Source organism: Ochotona princeps, chromosome 20 (assembly GCF_030435755.1).
Source record: "Ochotona princeps isolate mOchPri1 chromosome 20, mOchPri1.hap1, whole genome shotgun sequence".
Lineage (NCBI taxonomy): Eukaryota > Metazoa > Chordata > Mammalia > Lagomorpha > Ochotonidae > Ochotona > Ochotona princeps.
In genome coordinates this window covers 8,718,292-8,744,811 of record NC_080851.1, presented here as the reverse complement: position 1 = coordinate 8,744,811, position 26,520 = coordinate 8,718,292, and the positions used below count along the sequence as shown (strand labels likewise).

At 45.8% G+C, this 26,520-nt stretch overlaps 1 protein-coding gene across 1 annotated transcript in view; it reads right to left on the bottom strand.

Moving 5' to 3' along the window:
• Positions 1-2,049: 2,049 nt before the first annotated feature.
• The window catches only part of CDK14 (cyclin dependent kinase 14), a 455,945-nt gene continuing 431,474 nt past the window's right edge, over positions 2,050-26,520 (bottom strand). Inside the window, exon 15 of the mRNA XM_058678236.1 lies at positions 2,050-2,298. The gene's annotated coding sequence lies outside the window, so the exon portion shown is untranslated. The remainder of the gene's footprint in view (positions 2,299-26,520) is intronic.

Below are 26,520 nucleotides of genomic sequence, written 5' to 3'. Positions count from 1 at the left end.
GTAGAAAAATAGCCTCACAGAACATCCCAGCCTTTCTCCATGGAGTCCTGGATCTGCTGACGGGCGTGGCCTGCGGGAACCTCGCGGCGCCCTCAGAGATCGCAGATGGGGAGAGGCATGTGCTTGAGAACAGGATCGTGGGGAGGACACACACACACACGTCAGGCCTTGAACTTCACGGAGGGCCTTCTGGAATGGGGCACACAAAGCCCCTGACCCGGGCAGAGATGTCTGTGATGAAACAACTTCCCCCCCACTAAGCAGCAACGGCTCGCCTCCTTGCCGGGGCGCTGAGCTGATGACTTCCACATTCCCAACAGAAACCTTTCACCGTTACAGACCCTCAAATGTCCGTGCTAGTATTCAACAGCAAGGCCGATGCTGTGTCTGCCGAATGAATGATTCCAAACAAACCACAGGAAAGGCTGATTCGGGTGGCATATAAACTTTTCTCCTTGTATGTCCACTTTAGGAAAGTCTAATTGTGGTTTCAAACAACTCTCAGACTTCCAGTGGGCTGGAATGTATGAAAGGGGAATGAGAGAGAGTCCTAGTAGCAGGTTGTAACCTTCTAGCCTTAGGTGTCATTTGCTCTCCTTAGAAATCAATCAGCAAACAGCCCCTCTGAGCACTTACAAGCTTACTGTGAATGCGTGGGACGGGGCGTGGCTTTGGAGTACCGTTTCCCACTACTCTCCAGAAACCCAGCCACTGTCCAGTGCAGGGATCCTGGGCCTGCTTTCCCAGAAGCACACTGGGTTGGAAGATGGCTTTCCTCTCACCCAGCAGTCACACAAAGTCCTGTCGACTGGATCACAAGTTTCCATCCTCTTAAAAAGTCGGGCACGTCCCAAGCTCTTGGATTTCCCTTTTCTCTTTGAAAAAATAATAATCAAGGACCAGCATACACAAGGTGCTTGCACAGGAGTCTGTCCAGAGAAGCCAGGCTCCGTGCCTCAAATCACCGCTCCAGCCGCTCGCTTGGCCTGGTGCTGCTGTGGCTTAGCAGGGTGGTGGTTTTGTGGGGAGTCCTCCAGCACCAAGCAGCTCTCCCTCCAGATCCAGGCACCAGACCCGGCCTGTCTACCTTCCGTTCAGGGTCCTGTAGTCGCCTTCTCCCTCCCAGGTCCCTCAATTCCTTAAATGAGGGAAGCTGCACCTTACTTTCTCACGCTGCCAACCTTCCAGCGAGATCCCTACACTGTTTCCAAAACCTATATGTGCAGTTTTCCCGGGAGAAAACTGAAGGCCAGTACCGGAGGGTGTCTTCCAATCAGCTTGGAATATGGTTGTCGTTGTTTGTTTCTGAAGAAATTTTAGTGAGGTGCTTGGTTGTAACCCAGCGAATTTTGAACTCTGGACGATCCTTTTTAAGCATTAATCAGCCAGAACTGCTTTCAGAACATCTAGAAGGTTCAGCTGGCTTGTGCCTGAGTTTTAAACTCTGTTCCTTAATCCTTTCTCTTTTAAAAATAACACAGTAACAGTGGATGGGGAAAATAAGATGTTGACAAGACACAGAACACACATACACACAACACAACACGTGGCCTCCACTTCCTTAGGTGGGAGAGTAAGCAGTTTTTCCCTGTCTCTGTTCTCAGTGCTCGGTGCTGGTCCACTTTCCAGGCTACTCAGAAAACAATCATACTGCGTAGCATGAAAACACAAGGTACATTCTGATAGCCTACATAAATGTGCAATGGCTTCCAAGATAGATCACCCTGGCAGATGTCCTCAAAAGGTGTGACAGGTGGGAGTCCCAGAGTCTGGGACCAGACTACCAAGTCAGCCAGAGAGCTTGGGTTTGCTTCAGTGAAAACTTTCCTTCCTGGCGGTCGCCGAGACGTGCAGTGCTCTCAAAGCAGACGAACGCTGCACATTGCTTTATGCCACTGCGTGCTTTCAAGTGCAGGCGTTGTTGGAGAAGTGTGAACGGCGGCTGTGTTGTCTGGATGTGTTTAAGACATGGCTGGTGAAGGCAAAGAAGCCTTTACAGAGATGCTGCGCACTGCAGAGGGAAATCAAACAGAATCAAACACAAAAGACTGAAAAGAATACATGCCACGTATCAGTAAGCAAAGCTTAATCTTCACATAGTGCTTGGGAATCACAAGGTATCCAGATGCGTGCAAGGTTTTAAATAAACTGCAGAGAAAACAGGGTCTTGCCAGCTTCAATTTTCTTGCAAGTGAAATCCCCCACAGGGAGCGGAAGGACGCTCATCTGTGTTCCCTTCGTGTGATTGGCCACTTCATTAATGTGTTTTTTTCCTCCCAGAATGATGACAGCTTAATCCTGAAAGGAGAAAAAGAGGAAATGGTTATATGTTTAAAAAGCTTACATCATTCTTTTTCCTCAATTACATGAGACATCAAAATTGTTCAGGCCAAAGTGAGACCTTCGGTATTGTCACCGGGCAGTCCCAAAACATGCACGTGAGGCTTAACCAAAACAGTCCTTGCAATATGCTAAACAGATATTCTGACTGCATTTTCATCTTTGAAAGTCACTTAATTCCATGGACTCAAATGGTCTAGCTTCCTCTTGGACTATTTAGAGGGGGGAAGAGTCAGCAAGTTTCCTTCCCCGAATCATTAGTGGTAATACTGGTCTTAATTAAGTGCCTGAAGCATCATAGAGAGCATTAAAAGTCCTAGCAGCATGTTCATTTTTATGAATATGAAATAGAAAAATGGACCACAGGCATGCTTTTTAAAAACATTCAGTGGGTTGCCTATTGTCAGTTATTTAAGTTTCAGTGGAAGGAAGATTCCCCTTTGTGACCTGAACTTGCATGCAACTTTGTTTTCAATAATTCCTGCCTCTAGCCTGTGTTCATGGGCAGGCGAATGGCTCAAGGACCAAAAAGGAAGGATGTTCTCCTCAACACACTTCTGTTAAGTCCTTAACATCTGTGAGAGAAGAAAAGGATGTCTGACCAGCAAAGACAAAGAGAAAAAAAATCCCGGATCAAGTCACACAGCCACAGGGCCACCCAGTCCTGGAACCGCCTAACGTCAATGGTCACTGCACCTGTCAGGCCTGCATGTCCCCATCTGCAAGGGCAGGTGCTCTTCCAGGACACACAGAGGACCTTGGATAGAGTCACATGTGCGAGGTCGTGGCCTTGTGGGGAATTCACAGTGCACCTGCCTGTGGCTGTCCTCAGAGTCTTTAGCATGGAGGACATTCCTCTGCATGGCAGTGACCTTGTAATATCTTGGCCAAGACAGCAAAAGTTCCAGTGTTACACATAGGGATCATCAAAACAGCATCCTCCGCTCCGTCTGCCCATGTCTCCCTTGTACTATGGCAACTATAATGTTAATCTTTGATTCCTTTGTTTTAATAAGGTGAAACTCAAATAGCATAAATGAGCCATTTTGAAGTACCTACATTTCAAGTGGCATTACTGCATTCATAGTGTTGTGCAACTGTCTATCGAGTACAATAGCATTTCCATCAATCCCAAGGGAGACCCGATGCCTTCCGGGTGGTGGTTCATTCTCCCCTGTCCCAGATCCCGTCATTCACCAATCTTTTTTCCGTTTATGAATTTACCTATTTTAGATACTTCACATAAATGTGATCATACTGTATGTTGATAGATTGTGCGTTTCTCACCTCGCAGTAATGTTTTCTAAGTTCATGTGTAGTCTGCTCAACACTTCATCTTTTTTTTTTTTTTGGCTGACTAATATTCTCTTGTAAGCATAGATGCCATTTTGCTTTTTCGACAGTTGATTGATATTTGGGTTCTTTTACTGTTTGGCTATTGGGAGTAGTATGCAGAGAACCGTTACCAGGATCTGTCTGACTAAACTGGGTGATAAAGGATAATTTCAGAATAACAGTAATTGGATAGTAATGGTGGAATACAGGGGTTATGATAGGTACATTACTGATAATGGGGTTCACACACATAATGGAAGGAGCCAATATTTAGAAAAGAAAGGAGGACCCAATAAGAGAATCTGCTGTCTGTGCAGAATGAAGTACCCCACGTCATGCCAGTTCACTTATCAGAGCATGAGATGGCTTTTCTCACAGCCTGGGCAGTGTCGGCTTCACTTGTAATGACTAATTTTAAGGTGGGAGAAAAAAAATTTTTTAAAATATTTATTTTCATTGCAAAATCAGATATACAGAGGAGGAAAGACAGAGAGGAAGATCTTCCATCTGCTGATTCACTTCCCAAGTAGCCACAATGGCCAGAGCTGAGCCGCTCTGAAGGTGGGAGCCAGGAGCCTCCTCTGGGTATCCCATGTAGGCTCAGGATCCCAAGGCATTGGGACATCCTTGACTGCTTTCCCAGGTCACAAGCAGGGAACTGGATGGGAAGTGGAGCTGCCGGGATTAGAACTGGCACCCATATGGGATCCTGCGTGTGCAAGGCAAGGTCTCTAGCCACCAGGCCCCAATTTTTTTAAATTTGAATTTCATCATGCATTTGATGGGTGAAGACGCAGGCAGAAGGAGAACAGGTGTGTTGCAATCACAAGGAAGCAAGATACATCGTCAGTGTAATATTCAGTTGATTTTTAAAATCAACAAGAGAAATGAGGAGTGAGTTATAAGCTCAGCTCTGGGCATCTCCGCTCAATGGTATATAAATCATAACATTAATGGATGCCATTTTTATATTGCTTTCCATTTTTACAATGTTCTTTTTCTGGAAATGAATATTTGAAACGAAGTTGGATTTGATTGATAAAATCCTTATTCAGAAATATCTACATAGAGCTTCTTTGGTTATAAATATTAATTAATTGGATCGTGGGTACCCATAATGCAACTTTGTTCTGACCCAGGTGCCCTATGAACTAGATATTTTTTGGATTCAATTTTCTTAAAACCAACTGTCAGCATCATGTGATGGAGGAGATGAAAAATGAAAATGAGCAGTCCCGCTGTGCAGGTGGGTGACCTGTGGGAGACAGTCTGCCTGCTAGGATTTTTACACGAACCATCAGACACAGACCAATTGATTAGATCATCTCATACCCGCCACCAACCAGGCTCAAGAGACTAATTAGAGAGAGTACTGCCTGCGCAGGCACCCCATTGACACCTAATTTGCTCAGCCAAAGCCTTTGGGGAAAATGTATTATCTCTGCAGCTGCACTTCATGCATTCCTGATTTGGGGCATAAGCAAGCAGTGCCTCATCACTCTGAGCAAACTGAATATAGAAGCCCTTAAGTGCTAAATGCAAGCAAACAGACCCAAATTAAAAACAGGCCAGGCTCTTGCTAATTCCCTCTGTGCTCCCTGCTAAATCTCTGTGTGTACACACCCCTACACACACACACACACACACACACACACACACACTTACTTTACATGCCAGAGGGACAGCACAGCTGAGGACCCCAGCTCATGGTGCTTAGTCCTGGTCTGTTTGGCCACTCGGCTGTTTATTTTTGTGTGTTTGTGTTTCTCTGCTGCTGCTAGACTGCCTGTGTGCCACTGCCTCTGCAGGTGCCAGGCACTTCTATTTCCGAAGACCCTGGCACTTTGCTTCCCCACCCTGGCTTTGCTGGAGAGAAGTGATTATTTTAGTTCCAAATTAAAACAACTAAGTTTTCCCTTCATCACCAATATTGTGAATGGGACATTCTTCAGGTTGTGTGACGGTGCCGTAATCTTATTTTTGTTGGGAGACGTCTCTGTAAGTCTTCCTGATGGGAGGAAGGAGTGCAGGGATCTGACAGGAGTGACTGACGCAGCACAAGCAGTGCGTGATGACAAGACAGGGGCAAGGGAAGTGACTCATGTCAGGTGACCAAGTTCAGCTCTATCTTGAAACCAATTCCAACCTCCTCCTTTAGTGTTGAATCCTAAATACTGCACACAATGGGCCTTTAAATAGAGATACACACTCCACTACATATTTCAGGAAATGAATAATCCAGGTAATATGGAAAAGCAAGGCTATCTTTGTATAAAATCTGGTTGGTTTGAGGAATGGTTTCTACAATATTAGAATAAAAGAGCCGGGGCATGCCGTGGTGAAGTTCTGTTGAGGAATTATTTATTCTATGCCTTTCCCCTCACATGGTGGAGGAATTATTTTACCCGCATGTTCTGGTAAATTACAGTTCTGCTTTGTAATTTTTCACAGTTACTCTATTCTTCAGAACTTAATGGAGATTAGAAGAAATCACTTAAACTGTCTCTTTTTGAAACCAGCATTCAAAATTGGCCATATTTGGGTATCCAGTCAATAGATTCCAGTGGCCACTGGAGTGTAGATACCTTCCTGAGAGTGTATGGAGTGTGGCTGTGGGGGACGTACTGGAACATGGTTAGACAACCAGGACCGTCTCACTGCTGGGCAGCCCATAGAATCTAGTCTGATTTTATGGAGCACAAATCCCAGAGAGTTTCATTTCTCCAGGCACCATGTGAACACATTTTCACGTGAAAAAGTTACACGATCAAAACCAAGGGCTGCAAAGCTGTGCCACCGAGCTCCATAAAACAAAGTAAATCTTTGTACCTAGCTGGACAGCTCACAGTTTAGGGTGGCAAGTTCAATACAACAAGCCAAGTGTAGATCTCTCAAGTAAAACGACACGTGCTCATTTGCTCTACCGTAGATTTTGTGTGAATGTTAGACCAAAAAAAAAAAAAAATTAAATTCCATACTGAAGAGCTCAACACTGCCATTTGTTTTTGAGTGATTTTCATTACTTTGTGATTTGGCTAGAGATGGAGGTCTTCCTTCAGAACATCTGAAGCTCCCTCGGGGAGGGAGTGGGAGGCCGGGCATGGAACAGCAAGCGGCATCCTAGCAGTTACACCTCGTTCCTGGAACTTGCTTCTGATTTATGGTCTGTGCGCTGCTTTTCCGCAGAAGAGAACTCCTCTCTGAGGCCAGCATGGCAATAGTAATTAAAGTGAGTGTGGAGATAGACAGGCTTTGTTTGAAGCTTGACAGAAGGCCCAACATTCAAAACGGCCCCGCTCCTTTAAGCTGAAAGCGGTGGGGCAGCATCCATATGGAGGCCCGATGCACTAATTGCAGCAACTCTGCACATTTCAAACCTCATGCCAAAGTGGTGATTTTAATTAAAAAATTTTAGGGAAAGCATAAAGTCTAACATTTCAAGACAAAGCATTTCTCACATGAGGAGACCGACTTCACCTATCATCCTAATACCCATCATTATCTACGAACAATTACTGAAATCTTCATTCAAGACCGGGCATTAGATGATGTGTAATTAGCCATGATGGAAAAGAATGCTTTAGCTTAGTGGAATGATGGTTTATTAAATCTGATTTGTGCAAGTGTACAACCCTGTCACATTTCTGAGTCTTCGGGGGAAAAAGTGAGGATCCTGACTGGTCGCTGCTGGAGGCAGTGCAGGCGGGGTCCTTCTCGAACCATCCACAGCCACTTAATATTAAAAAGAAATATAACGGAAATCCTACCGTTAATTGGGAGTATACACAGACTGTGAACAGCAGTTAAATCTCAGAACGTTAATCTTAGATTTTGGTTTTATTTTGTCTTTTGTTGTGTACTCTATATTAGATCAGAATATATGACACTTGTCTTTTGGGATCACCTTATTTCACTGAGCATAATGGTTTCCAGTTGATTCCATTTAGTTGTAGAAAATTTCATTTTTTCATGGCTGAGTAGTGTTCTTTATCCAGTCATCTGCTGATGGGCACCCGGGTTGGTTCTATACCTTAGCAACTGTGCACTGGAATTGTATTTGTATATAATAAAGAACATAGTGGGTTTTTTTTTTTTTGAAAGATTTGTTTTATTTTTTTTTTCTTGCAAAGGCAGATTTTCCAGAAAGGAGATACACAGAGAAAAATCTTCCCTCCGCTGGCTCACTCCCCAAGTGGCTGCAACAGCGAGAACTGAGCCGATCTGGAGCCAGGAGAGTCCTCCCAGTCTCCCAGGTGGGTGCAGGGTCCCAAGGCTTTGGACCGTCCTCCACTGCTTTCCGAGGCACAAGTGAGGAGCCGGAAAGGGAGGTGGAACTGCTGGGACATGAACTGGCACCCAAATGGGATGCCAGCACATGTGAGCTGTGGATTTAGCACTTGGTCATCCTGCTGGGCCTGGCCTTGAGATTTTTGTGTGTTGATTTTATATCCAAACTCGCAGTGTAGTCTTGGTTCCCCTATATAGAAAGTCATGTCATCTGCAAACATGGATGTCTTGACTTCTTTCTTTCCAGTTTGTGTCCCTTTGATTCCTTTTTCTTGCCTGTTAACTTTGGCTGAATCTTCCAAGACTATACTGAATGGCAGTGGTGAGACTGGGCTTCTTTGTCTCGTTCTCTACATTAATGGAGATGCCTACAACTCTCCTCATTCAATGTGATGCTGGCAGTGGGTTTTACACATATTGTCTTTTTTTTTTTTTTTGAAGATTTTGTTATTATTGGAAAGCCGGATATACAGAGAGGAGGAGAGACAGAGAGGAAGATCTTCCGTCCGATGATTCCCTCCCCAAGTGAGCCGCAACAGGCCGATGGGCGCTGATCCGAAGCCGGGAACCAGGAACCTCTTCGGGGTCTCCCACGCGGGTGCAGGGTCCCAACGCATTGGGCCGTCCTCGACTGCTTTCCCAGGCCACAAGCAGGGAGCTGGATGGGAAGTGGAGCTGCTGGGATTAGAACCGGCACCCATATGGGATCCCGGGGCTTTCAAGGCAAGGACTTTAGCCGCTAGGCCACGCCGCCGGGCCCTACACATATTGTCTTGACTGTGTTGAGAAATGTTCCTTCTAGGCCAGTTAACTTAGGTTTTTATCATGAAGGGATGCTTATCAAATACTTTCTCTGCTTCGACTGAGATAAACATATGGTTTTTATTCTAGTTTATCGATGTGGCGGATCACATGTATTGATTTGCATATGTCACCGCATCCCTGCAGAGCTGGCGTAAATCCCACTTGGTCTGGGTGAGTGATCTTTTTGATGAGTTGCTGGGTTTGGTTAGTTAGCAATTGATTGAGGGTTTTCACATTATATTCATTAGATATTGGTCTCTAGTTTACTTTCACTGAGATGTCTTTTCTGATTCTGCAATTGAGGGGGAGCTGGCCTCACAGGAGTGTGGGAGGATTCCCTTCTTTGAATAGATTGTGAGGAATTGGAATTAGTTCTTCTTGACAGGTTTGGTAGATCCAAGTAGCGAGGCCATCTGCTCCTGGCTTTTCATTTTTGGTGGAGTTTTTAATCACTGATGTCTGTATTAGTCATTCATTTTATTCTTAAGGTTTCCAATGCCCTGGGTGGATGCAGATGGATAGTAAGGCAGTGATGCTGGGACTACTCCCTGCCCAGTGAAGGTCAGAGGCAATGCATCGGAACCATTAAGAACCACTTACTATTAAAAAAATTTGTTTAAATTAATATATATCTAAATATAATGAAATCTGTATTTATATATAAACTGTGAGGTTTGAAATAGCTCGGGAAATGGTTCTGAGGACATGCAGGTAATTTCTTAAATAATCTTGATTTAAATATATATCAAAATATATTTATAAAAACTGTGAGGGCTTGGCCACAGCTTGTGATGGCGGCAGCACCAAGTGCCTGCTGCTCCACTTGCAATCTAGCTTCTTAATAATGTGCCTAGGAAGGCAGTGGAAGATGGTTCGAATACTTGGGTCCCTGCCACCTGCGGGGAGACCGGAATGGAGTTCTGGCTGTGACCCTGGGCTCAGACCTGGCTAGCCTTTTGGTGAATGGACCAGTGGAATGAAGATCTTTGTTTCTTCCTCTCTCTGTTGCTTTGTCTTTCAAATCTACAAGCAAATCTTAAAAAAAGCTGAGTTTTGAAAGATCTCACGGAAATCGTTTTAACGACGCAGCTAACAGAAATGCCATCATAAAAGGTGGCTTACTCTTCCCAAGCATTTCATGGTATTTGAAGCTTTATTTGCTCACTGCTCAACATACTTTACAAGTAACTGGCTCCCAAGTGGGCATAAATTAATTAAATAGGATTCTGAATCTTTAACCCTCCTCATATATTATAGACCTACGAAACCATATTTAAATAAATCAGTCATGTAACTCAGCAGTGTGTGCACTTTTTACAATCTAAAACACACACACACACACACACACACACACACACACACACAAATCTCTTAAAAACCGCCTCTAAGCAGTTGGCAACCAGAGACACATGAGGGTTCGTGTCTAACTTTAATTAAAAGATTTGAGAGGGGTTGTGACTCGATTACAGGTGGAATGGGGTTTTGTTGTTGTTTCTAAATTAAAGCCTGTCTAGCAGAGTATCCTAAGTGCTAATGTACAATAAAGCTTAATTCTAAGGAGTTTGAAATCTACACTGTAGAACTTGTTAGAGAAATATCTTATCAGAAATTTTAACACAAAATGTTCCTTTTTATACCATAAATTAGATAACTTTGAACCGCCCAGTAGAGTGTTGTCAGCATAAATCAGAAGTCACAATGGCTTGTGAGGCTTGTTTTCCACTGTCAGAAGCTAGCAGCCGCCAAGCCCCAGCGGCCGTGGGCAGCTCCACGGAGAGTCCCGCTCGTGCCTCCTGGCGTCTCGACCCAGCTCCACATCCCATCGTGGAGTGATGCTTTGCATTTTGCCCTTTCTCCACACACAGAGCAACCCAAGCTTTACCTGAACTTTCACCCTCACTGTGCTGCTGGTTAAATGTGTGTTCTGACCGCGTCAGTGTTGCGGTTACCAAGCTGAATACACTGGGAGTGTTGTGGTCCTCCCTGTCCTTTCTCATTTACCCCATGGCTTCTACTGTTCTGTTGAGGTAAGCACAGGTGGGGGACACAGATACCACTTGTTGGCACCTAAATTCTGAGGGAGGAACATTTGGATCCTGTACAGAGGAGCATTCTGTACACGCTGTTGAAGAACGTCAGGTCCAGTAGGCCTTGGAGACGGCCCAGCAGGTCCATGGGACGGGAGGCAACTGAGCTGCTCTGTCATGGAAGCCACCTCGCGGCGGAGGTAGTGGCCAGCAGCTTGACAAGGACAACTTGATGAAAGTTGATCCAAGCAACCCAAGACCCTAAATACCGGTGAAGTCCTTTGGTATGCATTCACCACAGAATTGTTTAAAAGTGTTTTGAAAATAGGTAATTCTATCATAAGTGAATAAGTAAGTAGTAGTATTATATCCAAGGTGAGCCCTGCAAAACATAATTACAGAAGTCATATCATTATCAGAAATAACCACTAGCATTTTGTGTTCATGTGGCATTTCTCTGTCAAAGAGGAAAATATTTTCTGATTTATCACTGAATGAAAACCCTTGTGAGCTTTAGGAAAGAACAGATTGAGTTACCTGAATTTTTTATTTACAGAAAGAGGTTAAATTTCACGTTTTTCCTGATACAGATTCAGACGTCCAGGAGCTCCTTGCTCCTCACCTTCCTGCTGCCCTGACTGACCTTGTTCTTCCCTAATGATTTCAACAGCCTATCTTGCTCTCATTTTATAGTCACAGGTAACACTCTAACAGGTAAAGATGTCATGACACAATGAGTAGAGGGAAAAGGGGGAAAAGGGAAACCCTATGATTACTTACGAGTCTAGATACAGGGTGGAAACAGTGGTTAAGTCCCAAGATGAGATTCTCACTGGTAAAGATGACCTTGCCTGTGCTCTGTGGATTAGCTGTCACATACTGGAGAAAACACGGGGACCGGCTTATTTCACCGAGCAAAATGTGTTCCGTTTGCATACATTTAGTTGCAAGAGACAAGATTTCATTATTTTTATGGCTGGGTAATATTTTGCTGTAGGTGTGTATCACATTTGCTTTATCTAGTCATCAGTTGAAGGTCAACTGGGCTGATTCTATTGTGATGGAGCTGCACCAACTCTCATATGCTGATTTCATTTCATTTGGATATATTCCCAGGAGTTGGATGGCTGGGTCATACGGTAGATCTATTTTAACATACATGAGCAGTCTCCATACTCTTTTCTGATTTCCATGATAGCCATTCTCATTGGGGGAAGGTGGAAACTCATTATGGGTTTAGTTTGCATTTCTCTGATACTCAGAGAAGAACCTGGGCATTTTTCATGTCTATCAGGCACTTGAATTTCACCCTAAACAAAATGCCTTTCATGTCCTTGGTACATTTCTTAACTGGATTAATTGTTCTGTTGAGTTTCCTGAGGCCTTTATAAATCCTAACTGTTAATGCTCTACCAGTTGTACAGTTTGCAAATATTTCCTCCCATTCTGCCTCTTGACTTTTTGGGTGGTTTCCTCCTCCTCTTCAGTTTGCTTGTTTTTGTTTGCACTGCCTGTGTTCTGGGCTCTTCCCAGCAGTCTTTGTTTATACCTGTGTTGTTCCCGATGATTTCCTCTAATAATTTGATGATATCTTTAGATCCACCTGTACCTGATTTTTATATAAGGTGCAATAAGTCTTTTTCTCCTGTGCACTTAGATCCAATATTCCCAGCACCATTTGTTGAAAAGACCGCCCTTTCTCTGAGTTGATTTCAATTCATTTGTCAAAAATCATTTGGCTGTAGCTTTGTGGGTTCATTTCTGAGATTTCTATACTGTTAATACCAATCTTCACATTTGTTTTTGTTCCAGACTGTTTTACTTACAACGTGATGTCTGGTATTGTTCTAACACATCTTTATAGCTTTTGCTAGTCCATATGGGTTTCAGCATTTTTCTAGATTTGAAAAGAATGTCACAGGTATTTTGATTAGGATTGCAATGATTTTGTAAGTTACTTCTGTTGTTATGGACATCTTGCTGATTAATAATTCTACCAATCCAAGAACATCATGTTTTGGTGTCTTTGCTTCTTTAATGTGTTACAAACAACTGTCGATGTAGAAAGCACTCACCTCCTTGGTAAAACTTACTCCAAGTTACCCAGTTTGCATTGGGCTGTCCTCGACTGCTTTCCCAGGCCACAAGCAGGGAGCTGGATGGGAAGTGGAGTTGCCAGGATTAGAACCGGCGCCCATAGGGGATCCCAGTGCGTTCAAGGTGAGGACTTTGGCTGCTAGGCCACACCGCCAGGCCCATCTATTTGATTTCTTAACAGCTCAGCCTAAGTCTTCCAGGACTACAGTGAATAACAGTGGTTGGAATGCGAGTCTTTGTGGAAATACATCCAGCTTCTATCCATTCAATATGATGCTGGCATTGGATTATTCAATCCAGTGTGCTGAATGAGTAAGTGAGCTGAATGAGCCTTCTATACTCATTTTCTTAAGGTTGTTAGCATGACATAATGTTGTATTTTACCAGATACTTTCCTTGTAGTTATTGAGATAATCATATGGCTTTAGTTCTTCAGCTTGTTAACATGGTGTATCACAGCTACTGATGAGAATATGGTGAACAATCCCTGCATAGCAGAGATCAGTCCCCTTAGTACCGGTGAATGACCTTTCGGGTGTGTTGTTGGGTGTGATTAGCTAGCATTTTGTTAAGGATTTCTGCCTTGATATTCATCTTCTGGTGTGGAAGCAGGGTGCAGCTGGCCTCCTGGGAACTGGGGAGGATCGTTTTGAGTAGATTGTGAAGAACTGGAATTAGTTCTTCTCCAGAGTTTGCTGGATGAGTTCAGCAGTGAAGCCAACCAGCTCTGGACCTTTGTTGGGAGAGTCTTTATGAATCAGTCTCTGTCCTAGTTACTGATTTATTTAGGTTTTCCATATTCTCATGACCCAGGTTCAGTAGATTGTTCATTTCTTCCAGAGTCCCAGTGTACTGGCTTACAGCTGTTTGTAATAACTGCCCAGGAATCTCTGTGTATCTGTGGCCTCTTGGACATTTTCTTTGCACCTCTGATTTTGCTGACTTGGGTCTTTTTTTGGTTAACTGGGCCAATGGTGTGTTGATACTGTTAAATTCCAAAAAAAATAATCTCTTCAAATAACTGATCTACATATTCTATTTCTCATTCAATTTTGTTCTCTGATTTTAATTTTCATTCTGTTAATTTGGGGTTTGAGTTGTTAAATCATTGATTTGGTGCTCTTCTCATTTCTTCATACAGGCAATAGCTATCAATTTGCCTCTTAACATTGGTTTTGATATATCCCATAAGTTTTGTTCAGACTTGCTTTATGGCCTAGCATGTGGTCTATCATCTAAGATTGCACGGATGAACAGGCGTGTATTCTGCATCTGGGGGACCAAAGGTCTGTGGCTACCAGTCAGGTGCATTTGGTACATGGTGAAGATTACCCGTGTTGTGGGTGCAGTTTCTGTCTGGTTGATCTGTGCATTGACGACAGTAGGGTGTTGCAGTCCCCCCGTATTACTGTATTGGAATCTGCCTCTGACCGCAGGGAGCCAAGGGTCACGTGTCCCGGCATATACGTTAGCATATACATTAGCTTTCGTCACTTCTTGTTGACGTCATCCCTTGATCATTCCACAGTGCCCATCTTCATCTCTTCTAAGTTTTGTATTAAGCTCTATTTTGTCTGATATGAAAATGACTATACCTGCTTGTTTTTCCTTTTTGTTGGCATGGGTCTGAAGTAAGTTGTGTTCCTTGTAGGCAGCCAATAGATGGGTGTGGTGTTTAATGCAGTCAGCTACTTTGTATCTTTTCAGGGAAATTTAGGCCATTTGCCTCCAGGGCAATTTTTTTTAAAGATTTATTTTTAGTGGAGAGGCAGATATACAGAGAGGAGAGAAGGAGGAAGAGCCTACCTCTACTGATGCACTCCTCAAGTGGCTGCAACGGCTGGAGCTAAGGCAATCTGAAGCCAGGAGGCCAAAGCAGCCTCTGGGTCTCCCATATGGGTGCAGGGTCCCCAGGCTTTGGGCCGTCCTCAACTGCTTTCCCAGACCACAAGCAGGCAGCTGGATGGGAAGTGGGCCTGCCAGGATTAGAACCGGCAGCCATATGGGATTCTGCGCATGCAAGGTGAGGCCTTTAGCTGCTAGGCTACCATGCCGGGCCCTCCTCTGCCTTTTCACTAGGAAATTCTTCACCTTCTTGGCTTCTGCTTATTAATCTCCATTTCTCTGTGTGGCACATGCTTAAGCATGATCTGTAGCGATGGGGTGGTGGCTGTAAACTTCTTTTCAAGTTATTTTTGCTTTGGCAGATGTTTATTTCACTTCCTGTATAAATAGTGCTTTATTGGGTATAGTATTCTGGGTTTGCAATTTCTTTTAGGACCTGGATTGTACCTCCATTCTCTCCTAGCCTACAGGGTTCCTGAGGAGTATCCACTGTGAGCTCTGATGACCCACTGAAGGTAATCTTTTTCTCTTGTGCATACTTCCGAATCTTTCATTTTATGTTTATGTGGGGAGCTTGTCTGTCACCTGCTGTGGCCCTGCCTCTTGGGAGTGCTGTGCGCTTTCTACACTGAATACCCCTTTCTTTCCGCATTAGGGGAAAGTGTGCATTATTTTTTTAAGATTTATTTTTATTACAAAGTCAGATATACAGAAAGGAGAGAGAGAGGAAGATCTTCCGTCCGATGATTCACTCCCCAAGTGAGCCGCAACGGCCGGTGCTGCGCCGATCCGATGCCGGGAACCAGGAACCTCTTCGGGGTCTCCCACGCGGGTGCAGGGTCCCAAAGCATCGGGCCATCCTCAACTGCTTTCCCAGGCCACAAGCAGGGAGCTGGATGGGAAGTGGAGCTGCCGGGATTAGAACCGGCGCCCATATGGGATCCCGGGGCTTTCAAGGTGAGGACTTTAGCTGCTAGGCCACGGCGCCGGGCCGAAAGTGTGCATTATTATGTTCCTAAATAAGTCATCTTAGCCATTCTCTTTCCACGTTCAGGAGCTCCTAAAGTATAAATGTTAGGTCATTTTATAGTATCCTATTAGTCTTGAACACTATTTAATTTTTCTCATTTTTTTTCTCTGAATGTGTTTTAAATACTTGTCTTCTAGCTCAGATTTCCTTTTACCTGCCCCAGGTCGTTTGTTAAAGCTTTTCCCTGTATTTTCTAGTATACTGAAATCTTGTCTAATATTTTAATATCATTACGCTTCAACGTTCTATCTCTCAAGAAAGGTTTTAGCTCATATCATGTACTGATTCATTTAAACCCTGGCTTTTCTTGGTTTTGTAGTAGCCTGACTGTTGAATTTTTTTCAGGTATTTCCTCAGTCTGTTCATCTCCTACAGTGGGCGTGTTTTCACTGCTCCTTTGTCGGAGTCGTATGGTCTTGTGTGTTTTGCCCGTCTCTGTTTATCCTCAGGCATTTCCGGGAACCTGGGGGTTTCTTCCTCTGATGGTTTTGAGCTATGCCACCGTGGCTTAATGGAGTGCTGCTCCTTCACTGGGTATGCGCAGGTGTGCTGGGAGTGGGCAGTGTACCGTGTCAGCGCTGAGATGTGACAGTCCAGGGTGACAGGTCGGATGTGGTGATCTCCTCTTCTGGTCTCACACGGGAGGCAACATCACGCCCGTCAGTGCACACAGAGCCTCCCCTGACTCTCTCAAGGTGATGCCACTGTAGCTGTGTGCCCGCTCAGGCTAGCACAAGGACCGCTCTGAGACCCAACACACTACATCCTATTGTGTAGTCACAGAATCCAGGGTTTGAGTCCAAGACTTGCACAGTGCCGTGTGCTGGGTCTCCACTCAGCTCTGTGAGTCTTCGTCAGCCATGGAAAGCAGGCTGTTTCCCACAGCAGCTCCCTGTGAGTCCTCTGTTGTGGCTGCCAACTCCTCTGCAGACGGGCAGACCTCAGCCCCAGCGAGTGCCCGGATGCAGGAGGAGTTGGCAGCCACTGCTCGGGGTCCAACCTGGTCTTTTAAGTCAGTGGTGACACAGACCTCTTCTGGATGGAGTCAACAGGATGCTTTCACAGTCCAGGGTTAAGTGGAGACCTGTGGAGAGAACTAGCCAAGTGTTTGCATAAACCCCGGCTGGGGGGCACTGAGGCTGCTGCCTCGTGTTCCAAGATCCCAGCTGGGCACTGAGGCTGCTGCCTCGTGTTCCAAGATCCCAGCTGGGGACGACTGTGCTGGGTGATTCTCCCCACCCCAAGGTGGCACCCTCTGCTGGCTAGTCTGGGCATTCCATTGGGCTAAGAGGATGAGGAAGGTGTGTACTCCACCCCAGCAGCTCCTTCTCTGTTCTGACTCACATTTGCACCAGGTCAGCGGATCCTGTGGTTTTCTGTGACTGGCAATGTCACCCACTACTCCTGAGGCTGCAGCAGCTTGTCCCACCTGTCTGCGCTGCTGGTGGCGTACCTGCCCGCACCTTGCAGTCAGGCCTTCTCTGCTGTTCCACAAAGTCTCCACTGCTGCATTCTCTAACTCTAGCCTGGAAGCATTTTGTCTGCCCCTCCCTCACTAGCCCTTCCCAGCCAGAGTCAGCGTGGCTTTACTCTCTGCAGCCATCTTGGAACTCTCGAGTTACCTGAATTTTTAAAATTCAGTGTTTATCCTTTTGGCTTTTCACTGTGTGCCCAAGTGTCAGCAGTCAGGAATATAACTCGGGTTTAGAACAGGACCCACAACTGTAGTTGTGTGTCTTGGAGCAGGAATTTCAGTTCATTGAAAAATATGACGTCTATGATGTCTTCTGAGTAAGACATCACGTTGGTTTCCTCCTGGAATTAAACAGTCCATGTGCCAGCAGTGCAGTGGTTCAGTGGCAGAGAGAAGTGGCTGCAAGCCTGGTGTAAATCTCTCACTTCCACTGGCATCAGAGCCAGAGAATGCAGTGAGGGTAGCCAGCACACCACAGGCTTATGAGATTAAGGGCAACTCATGCTTCTCACTGTCGGCTAGTGGAGGCTGAAACAAAAGCAGCAACCAATTTAAGTGAATTGAGCTTCCACTGTAAGAGGCAATGCAACGTATCCTTACCTTGCCTCAAACACGAATCCCAGATATCGTGCAGTAAGAATGTGACGTATCTTCTTCCCCACCTGTGACTAGGCAGAACATCTCAGAAAGACCTTATTTCTTCTTCGTACAGATGCTAAATAACACAGTTCTATCTTGTCTGGGTAATGCTGTTTGTTTTCCTGTCTGCTGGCATCAAAATTGTGCCCTAAGCACCTCTTGTGTCTCGTGACCCTCCATGAAGTCTTTTTCAAAAGTTCTGAGTTTGCAACACTGGAGTCAGCTTGAATTCAAAAAGAATCTAGCAACTTGTTTCATGCTAGCATGGAGGAAAAACATAATTTCACTTCTGACATATTAATGGAACAGTGTACAATGTGCAAAACATAAAAATTGAAAAAAACCACCATATCCCATTCAGTTTGAATGAGCCAGCTTGGCTCTACTCCTCCTGCAGCTATTAGTCAGTTGTTATTTATGAGATGTTATGCAAAATGAAGCTGGACCTGAAAAGCTCAAATGGAGGAGTTCTTTCTAATTATTGTTAACATCCCGATTTGTGCTGTTAAAGTTTATATAATTCTCATGCTCGGATTTAAGTGGTAAAGCCAGATTTTGTCTTAGTACTTCGAAATTACAATCCAAACAGGCTGCTTTTTTAGGGACTGATTGATATATGATTGATACAGTGGGAAGGAGCAAAGATAGCTGACTAGGATAAAGACGCTGATTTGGGCTGGGAAGGTATGGCATGGGAGAGGTGGCCAAGGTGCACTCCCGGGGGACTTGCTGTGAAGTCAGTGGGGGAGACGCTGCAGAAGACACGGAAGATGGCCTGGATGCTATGGTGCACAACAGTGGGCACCGTGCCTGCCTGTGGCACCCTGAGCTCTGGCAGAAAGGTGTGTGCATTTACACGAGTGTGGAGCCCCCCAGCACAGGCCGACCCTGTGCTTGGACACAAACCAACCAGGGGAGTGAGGCCCCCGCAGCTCAGGCTCTGTTGTGTGTGGGGCGCGACTGAGGCACATGCCCCGCTCTCCTCTGCCTACCATCTGGACTCACACAGGGCTAAGCGCAAGGCCTCGGCGGAGGGATCAGCTGAAGAGGCAGGCTCAGCTGGGACGGCAGAGCACATGCAAATGGCAGCAGGCACCTGGCTCTCCAGGTGACACTCAGCCACACACAGAGAGGACATTCTGCTGGTTCCTTGTTCTTCAAGATGAGTGGCCAGGCAGGGAACTGTGCACGCACTGGCAGCTGAGAGGCTTACCCAGGGATGTGAGGAATAAGCGACCAGGAAAGGAGGCCTTTAAGGAGCTGCTGCAAGAAAAAAACCTCCTTCCATGGCTGTGGCAGGCTGCACAGCAGAGTCCACCCTCTGCACCCTGTGTCTGTGGGAAGACTGACTGACCAGCGGGGGCGGTGAGAGCTCGGGATGTGCAGACAACCGTGCGGACCTCTTGCCTGGCACCTGTGCTGGTGAGAGAAGGGCGCACAGCTACAGCAGCATGGCCTCAGGTGGCAGTCACCTTGAAGGGGGTGGTGTGTGTGTTTACACTAATCATTGCCTTCCTTGTGAGAACAGAAGAGGAGCCCCACCACGCCCCACTGGGTGTCACCTGGCCTGCCATGTTTCAGCACTGACCACAGTACGCTGCCCACTCCCAGCGCACACTCCGGACAGCCAGAAGCAGTTATTCCATTAAGCCACAGAGGCAGAGCTCAAAGCTCAAAAGCATCAGAGGAGGAAACCCCCAAGTCCTTACTGAAATGCCTAAGGTTAAATGCAGATGCAACCTGAACGAGGAAGACAGGTAAACTAACAGCTCGGTTTTGAGATGTGTGAAGACAAGGAATCGAGAAAATGCCTGAAAAAGAATTGTTAAAAGTGACAGAGCTACCGTAAACAGCCACAAGCCAACGCGGGGCACAGCTGACACAGGGCGTGAGTGAAAACTCTTCTCTAGAAACTCTGAAGGAAAATCAAATTGAAATATTAGAAATTAAGATATAAATATGTCAAATAAAATGCAGGAGAAGCATGAACAACACGTTTGGAAAGCAGAAGACTCGGAACTAGGAAACAGTCTGAGGACTCAGTGGAAAAAACGGAAGAAATGCTTCTAAATTTGGTATTATGAAAAACAGTGAAATCTACTCATTCTATATAAATGCAAAATAGTTTTGAAGATGGGAAAGAGCATCTTTAAATGCTTGGGGGCAGGCACGGGGAAGCACTGTCCACATGGGGCTGATACAGACAAGATGATGGGCTTGCTGAGGCTAAGGGCACGTTAATCCAGCGCAGAAACACTGGATGCAGGCGCGGCCCAAGCTGTGCACACAGCACCCCGTCCTGCCTGGAGAGCTTCCCGGCCAACATCACACAGACATCACAGTAGTATCTCCTGACCGCAAATGCTTTACTGTTGAAATTCAAACATGTGTGCACTTGTTTCTATGTACTCAAATGTTTCCAAACTGAATAAATGAACAAAATTATAAAAGCAACTTCCGTTCATGTCTGTCCCCCTCCCTGCTCTGCCGTATGTAATCGTGTGAAGCCAGAATGCTAAGACCACACATTTCTGACATGTGCCAATTATACTCAGTTATTTTTGATATTAACATCTGTCCAACCTATCATTTAGACACATTTCAAGTCAAGCTACCAGACATCACTATAATTCACCTCCAAACATGGATGCCATTATAATCTGATGTATATTTATCTGTTAAGGTTAAATTCTCAGCATGACGTAGAGATTTTGTGTGCATTCCTGACAGACAACGTCACACTGTTTTGCAGTAGGACAGGTTTTAAGTTAGAATTTAATTCTTCTCATCGGAAACATTACTTGAATGCCATCCTTTCCTTCGCCCACCTGGCCCTCAGTGGGCAGCACCTCCAAGCCCAGACTGCGATCCCTGTCCACCTTTCAGAAGCAATGCCAACTTGAGAACTAGACGAACACAAAAAAATTCTATCTGGAAAGTAGCGTACAGTTATGTACACATTGTTCAAATGTTCTGTACAGTTTTACTTGCCACACAGACCTCCCGCATCCTATTACCAGCCCCATGGCGCCCAGGTCAGGAGTGACAGGGCTGCAAGCATGCAGATGCCCAACTTCAAATGGCATTTCCAACAGTCTCCCACCATTTCTTTTTTCCAGAGAAAATGCCATCCATGGAAATGCAGTACTTCAGGCAGACAGCCTCGGGGCACCCCTGCGAAGGGGAGGGAAGACTCCGGTGACTTCAGTGCCCTCTCTGTAGGACAGAAATACAACCAGCCCAACAAGCACAACCACAAATCTGCCTTCGAAAGAGCTGAACTCAAAGGCAAGGTGGGAGGAGGGAAGGGGGACAGACGGCGGTGTGGGTCCCTGTTTATCAAAAGTGTTATTGATTGGATCTCAGCTTCCTGCACGTGGCAGCAGCCATGTCAATGGAAGTGGGGTTCAGAGACGGTGGCACAGAGCCCCTGTTTGATGTCACCCTGCCTGGATGGCAGCAGCCCTCTCTCCCTGCTAATGACCTTGCATAAGCAGTAAAAAAAAAAAAAAAAAAAAAAAAAAAGAGAAAGGGAGAGAGATTGTCCAAATGATTGGGTTCTTGCCGCCCACCCCACAAGGGAGACCCAGAGGAAGCTCCTGACTTTAGTCTGGCCCAGTTCTGGCTGATATTTGGGAAATGAACCAGCAGATAGGAGACATCTTTCTATCTATTCCTGTAACTCTTTCCAATTAATAAATCTTTAAAAAGCTATATTTAACATTCAAAAATGGAGCCAGCGCTGTGGCATAGTGGGTAAGCCACTGCCTGTGGTGCTGGCATCCTGTAAGGGTATGATTGGAGTCTCTGTTGCTCCTCTTCTGCTCAGGCTCCCTGCTAATGTGCCTGGAAAGGCAGAAGATGCTGCAAGTGTTGGAACCCCTCTGCCCACGGGGAGACCCAGAAGACATTCCAGACTCCTGGCCACGGACCTGCGCAACTTGTGCAGACGCCACTGTGGACACCTAGGGAGTAAATCAGTGGGTCAAGATCTTTCTTTCTCTCTGACTTTGCCTTTCAAGTCAATAAAATCTTAAAAAAACAAAGGTAGAAACCAAAAGAAAAACCATAAAAATGTCACTTACGTTTATGGATTTGAAAAGCAGAGCTGGAGAAGAGAGAGAAGAGAGGAATTGATTGAGCTTCCACTTTCTAGTCCACACCCCAAATGCACACATCACCCAGGGCTGGCTCAGCTTGAAGTCAGGAGTTTTGAACTCCATCTGGGTCTCCCACGTGGGGGACAGGCGGACATGCCCTTGAGCCGTCACCTGCAGCTTTCCAGGGTACTCTGGCAGGAAGCTGCAGCAGAAGCAGAGATGGGACTTGATCCTGACAGTACACATGGGCTCACCAGGCAGAGCCTTACTTGCTGTGCCACAGTGTCTTCCTCTGACCCCCTGTTCAGATGAGCCTGAGGTCTCAGCAGCTGAGTAGAAAACTCTTTCTCGCAGACATAATCCCTGCTTTCCCCACTCTTCTTTTATAAACATCATTGCTGGTAACGTTCTAACATCAATGCAGGATTAGATTGTGTAGTTCTCATGCTTAGTGCAGGAAATACCGCTGATAGTCACGTCAGCATGCTATCATTATTTTACTGTGAAAATAAAAGGTATTATGAGGACTTCTCATAGCTTTGCCAAGGACCCTGAATTCTTATTTTTCCCATTTTAGGTAAAAATAACATGAACCAAGATCCTTGCAGCTGCTCTTACTGCGGCCACCATGTTGTCCCTGCAGGGAGGGCTGCAGACGCAGCTGGGGAAACTGCCACCATGTTGTCCCTGCAGGGAGGGCTGCAGACGCAGCTGGGGAAACTGCCACCATGTTGTCCCTGCAGGGAGGGCTGCAGACGCAGCTGGGGAAACTGTGGAACGCCCTGGACCTCACGGCCGTTCATGGAAGGTATTTTTATCCTATCTTACAGGTGGGAAGGCAGAAGTTCAGAAAACAAGTTGGGGAAGTATTGCTCATTCCCACTCTGCAGCAAAGCAGCGTTTGTTTCTCTCAGCCCCAGAGGCAGACCCAGGGGCTGCCGTCTGCTCCACAGGCAGGTCGGTTGGGCGGGTTCTGCTGCTGCTGCTGCGCAGTCAGCTCTGGGAAGGCGCAGGCCGTGCTGGACTCCTGGCCTGCCTCCAGATGACTCCTGCTCACCCTCTCTCTGGCAAAGTGATACTGACCCTGGTGCGTGGGCTGTTTTGGCCCTCCTTGCTGGATAACCCTGTCTTGTGACCCCCTATCAGCTTGTAGTAGCACCAGGAGAATGAGGACAGCAAATCTTCAGGAGTCAGTTAAGGAAGGAAAATATGAACTCACATAGGAATCAAGATTCCTCAATCCTATTTCGATCAGCATAGGGTTGCCATAGCAACCACACCTAACTCCTTCTGCCTCACTCTTCCTGCTGCTCTACTTGCTGGCTTAGTTGTTCAAGACATGTGCACACTAGTGCCTGAGTTCTCTGATCCACACAGCTTTAATTCTACACGATCCCTTCCTTTGAGAGTAAATAAAGAAGTCGTTTCAAAATGAAAGCATGCGTGAGTTCCCTAAGCACAGTTGCGCACCTGACCAAATGCAGCATGGCCGCCACTCCTCTGTCCTCTGAAACATGGCATCTCCCCCAGTCAGCTCACTGGACACACATACGCACACACTTTCAACTCCAATCTGTGACATTTTTTGAGGGAATATTCCGAAGGAATTTTTCCATGTCGTAAATACATAGATGCAGGACACTCCACACTTCCTGCGGGCCGAGGCCCCTCCGACACTAAGCCAAAATCCAAGTTTTAGGAAAAACTGGACTGGACAGAGTGAATTCCAGATTTGGTTCCTTCACCATGTCTTTTAAGTAACAACGGCGGCTCCCTCCTCGCGCTTCGGAACAGCTCGAGAACAGGGTGTCCTCTGGAGCTGGCGGGGCGGAACACGCTGCTGCCACTGTTATAGTGGCCTCAGCCTGGTGGCCACGAGGGTGCTGACCACGGGTTAGTGTGTGATGTCGACCTCTCCTTAGGGTGCCTGGGTTAGAGTCTGGGGTCACTCCCGAGTCTCACCTTCCTGCTAATGCACAGCCTGGGAGCACCAGGGATGCTCTGGTGCCGCGTCCTGCCGCTTACACGGGGTCAGCCCAGCCTGGGCTACTCAGACGTTTGGGGAGTGAACCAGTAGACACACAGTTTACCCTTGTCCCTGTCTCTCTCTGCCTTCCGGACAAACTCCAACAAACAGTTTTGTTTCCTTGTTGTTTAAAAGCAAATGGATTATGCCTTCATTTATATGTTTATGTAGATATAATTATGCATTTTAAATCATAATGTCGTCCCGTTGATCACTATTTAATCCTGGTCCTACTGCTACATTGTAGCTGCATTAATGCTTCAGCTTTAATCTGCTTTGGAGATATTTCCTCCTACAGATTTTAATAGCTTTATTGTTTTCATGCGTGTTAACAAGTATAAAATTCCATGTGAATATTCCCTTTAATAAAAAGTGCTACAAAATCCAGGCTCTTTTCTTTGAATTTAAAGGAAAACAAAGCTTATATTTGGGACCCCTGATAATTCTAAAAGAGAAAGCCTGTAGTTAGCTGTGTCCCTTTGATAAAGGACAGTAACAAGCATGATAATTTTTTTTTCTCCAAAGAGAAGGAATCACTTCAAAGCAACTTTTCTAATCATACTGTAAACCAGAAGGCAAAGCTTTAATACTGTGCTTGTACACAAGGGATGGCCCTAGCAGCTGGTTTACCTGAGATGATTCTGTTCCAAGATAGAAAGCCTTCCTCTTTGCAAAGATCGCCACGAGTATGTGGAGCAACTGGGCTCCACAGTGCCGGAGGGGTCTAAAGATTCTCGACTCTTGAGAGTTGGCAATCAAGCAGAAATCGCCCTGAAATCTACCAACTGGGGAATGGACAGATGCCACGTGGCACGTCCGCTGAGTGTAATGCTAGGTGGCAAAGGCAGCAAAGAGCAGGATACTTGTACATGCCCAACACCGGTTTGTCTTGCAAACAAAACAAACTGAGCCAGAGAAGCCAGTTACCCAGGGCTGCAGGTGTACGACACCGCTTATGTGAAAGGTCCAAGAATGGAGAAGCAGAAACGATGGGAGTCCCCTGGGGCTGCGGCAGCGACTGCTGACAGATAGTTTCTCTTTTAGGGTGTTGGGATGCCCTGGGAGTAGATGCTTGGACAATTTTGTGAATATAAGAAAATACCTAGACTGTACACTTTAAATGGGTGATTTTATGGTTTGTGCAATACACCTCAATAAAGTTACAAAAAAAGGGCTAGCATTGTAGTCCCATGGGTTAAGCTGCTGATGTGCCTGGGAAAGCAACAGAAGACGGCCCAAGTTATGGAGCCCCCTGCAACCAAATGGGAAACTTGGAAGAAGCTCTTGCTTTGGAGTTGGCCTGGTCTTACTGTGGCCATATGGAGAGTGAACCAGCAGATGGACCATTTCTCTAATTTTTTTTAAGCTTTGCAAATACACTAAAAATAATAGTACTTTTTCTCTAAATAAAAAGTCTAAAAAATAACTTTTGGGAGCAATTTGCTTATTTCAAAATGCTCGTGATGATGATGACAATGTGTTAGCGGCTAATCAGAAGTAAGATGAGGGGTGTGGACTGTTGGAGAGTGGTTCTGGGGTCTCCTTGTGTTATGTGCTTTCATTGTTCTGAACTTACAGGTTGGACAGGTATTTCGTTCTGTAGTTAGAAGCAAGTTTTTAAGAGGCGTTTTGAGCTTTGGGGAAGGAGGCCGACAGGCTACAGACTGTAGAGGGAAGAACTGAACTGAGCTGGGATCCACAGGGCAGGTGGAAATGCATAGAGAAGATGCGACAGAGCAACCAAGGGAAAGACATTAGCCTTCTTAACCATCCCTGTGTGTCCATCATCATGGCTTTCTCTGAGCTTTGAGGGTCAAAGTGGGTCTAGTTTACCACTTAATTCCCAGAAGCCAGCATGGTGCCTGGCACAGAGGAGGCATGCAGTAGGCATTGACTGAATACCACACAAATCCTTGTTGCAAGAACCCTTTTCCTAAAGCGCAACTGACAGCCGGGGCTGCCACTAGCAACGTACGCAGGCCAGGGAATGGTGTCCTTTTCCCATATCTGCATTAGCAAAGTCAATGATGACTTCGCTAGGATGCTCTTCAAGCCTGACCAGTCTCCTCCTGAGGCTCTGACTGCACCTGTGTTCGGGAAGTCTCTGTTGGGGCTACAGGTCTAAGCTGTTCTCAGTCTGAGCCCTGCTTTCCTGCTCCATCAGTCATCCTAGGCTTAGAGGAAGAAATTGGTTCTCATGACTTTCTTCTCCCCTCCAATGCAACAGCACGAAGCCAAATGCCCACCATTTAACAAACATGAGATCTATATCCTAGTAGCATATTCAGCATCTATGTGAAACACTTGCCACTGCCCATTCTGACTCTCCTTCCAACCTTTTGCCTTACAAACCTGCAGCTTCCGACTCTCAGGTTTTTCTCCCCGTTGGCTGGCATCAACCCTCTTTGAATCATTCCTCTGACCCTTCTGGACCAAACACTCAGCCGGTATAATCAACAGTCGCTGACTTCTCTGAATTCCCCCAGCACGTGGCAGAGACACTTAGGAAACCTCAA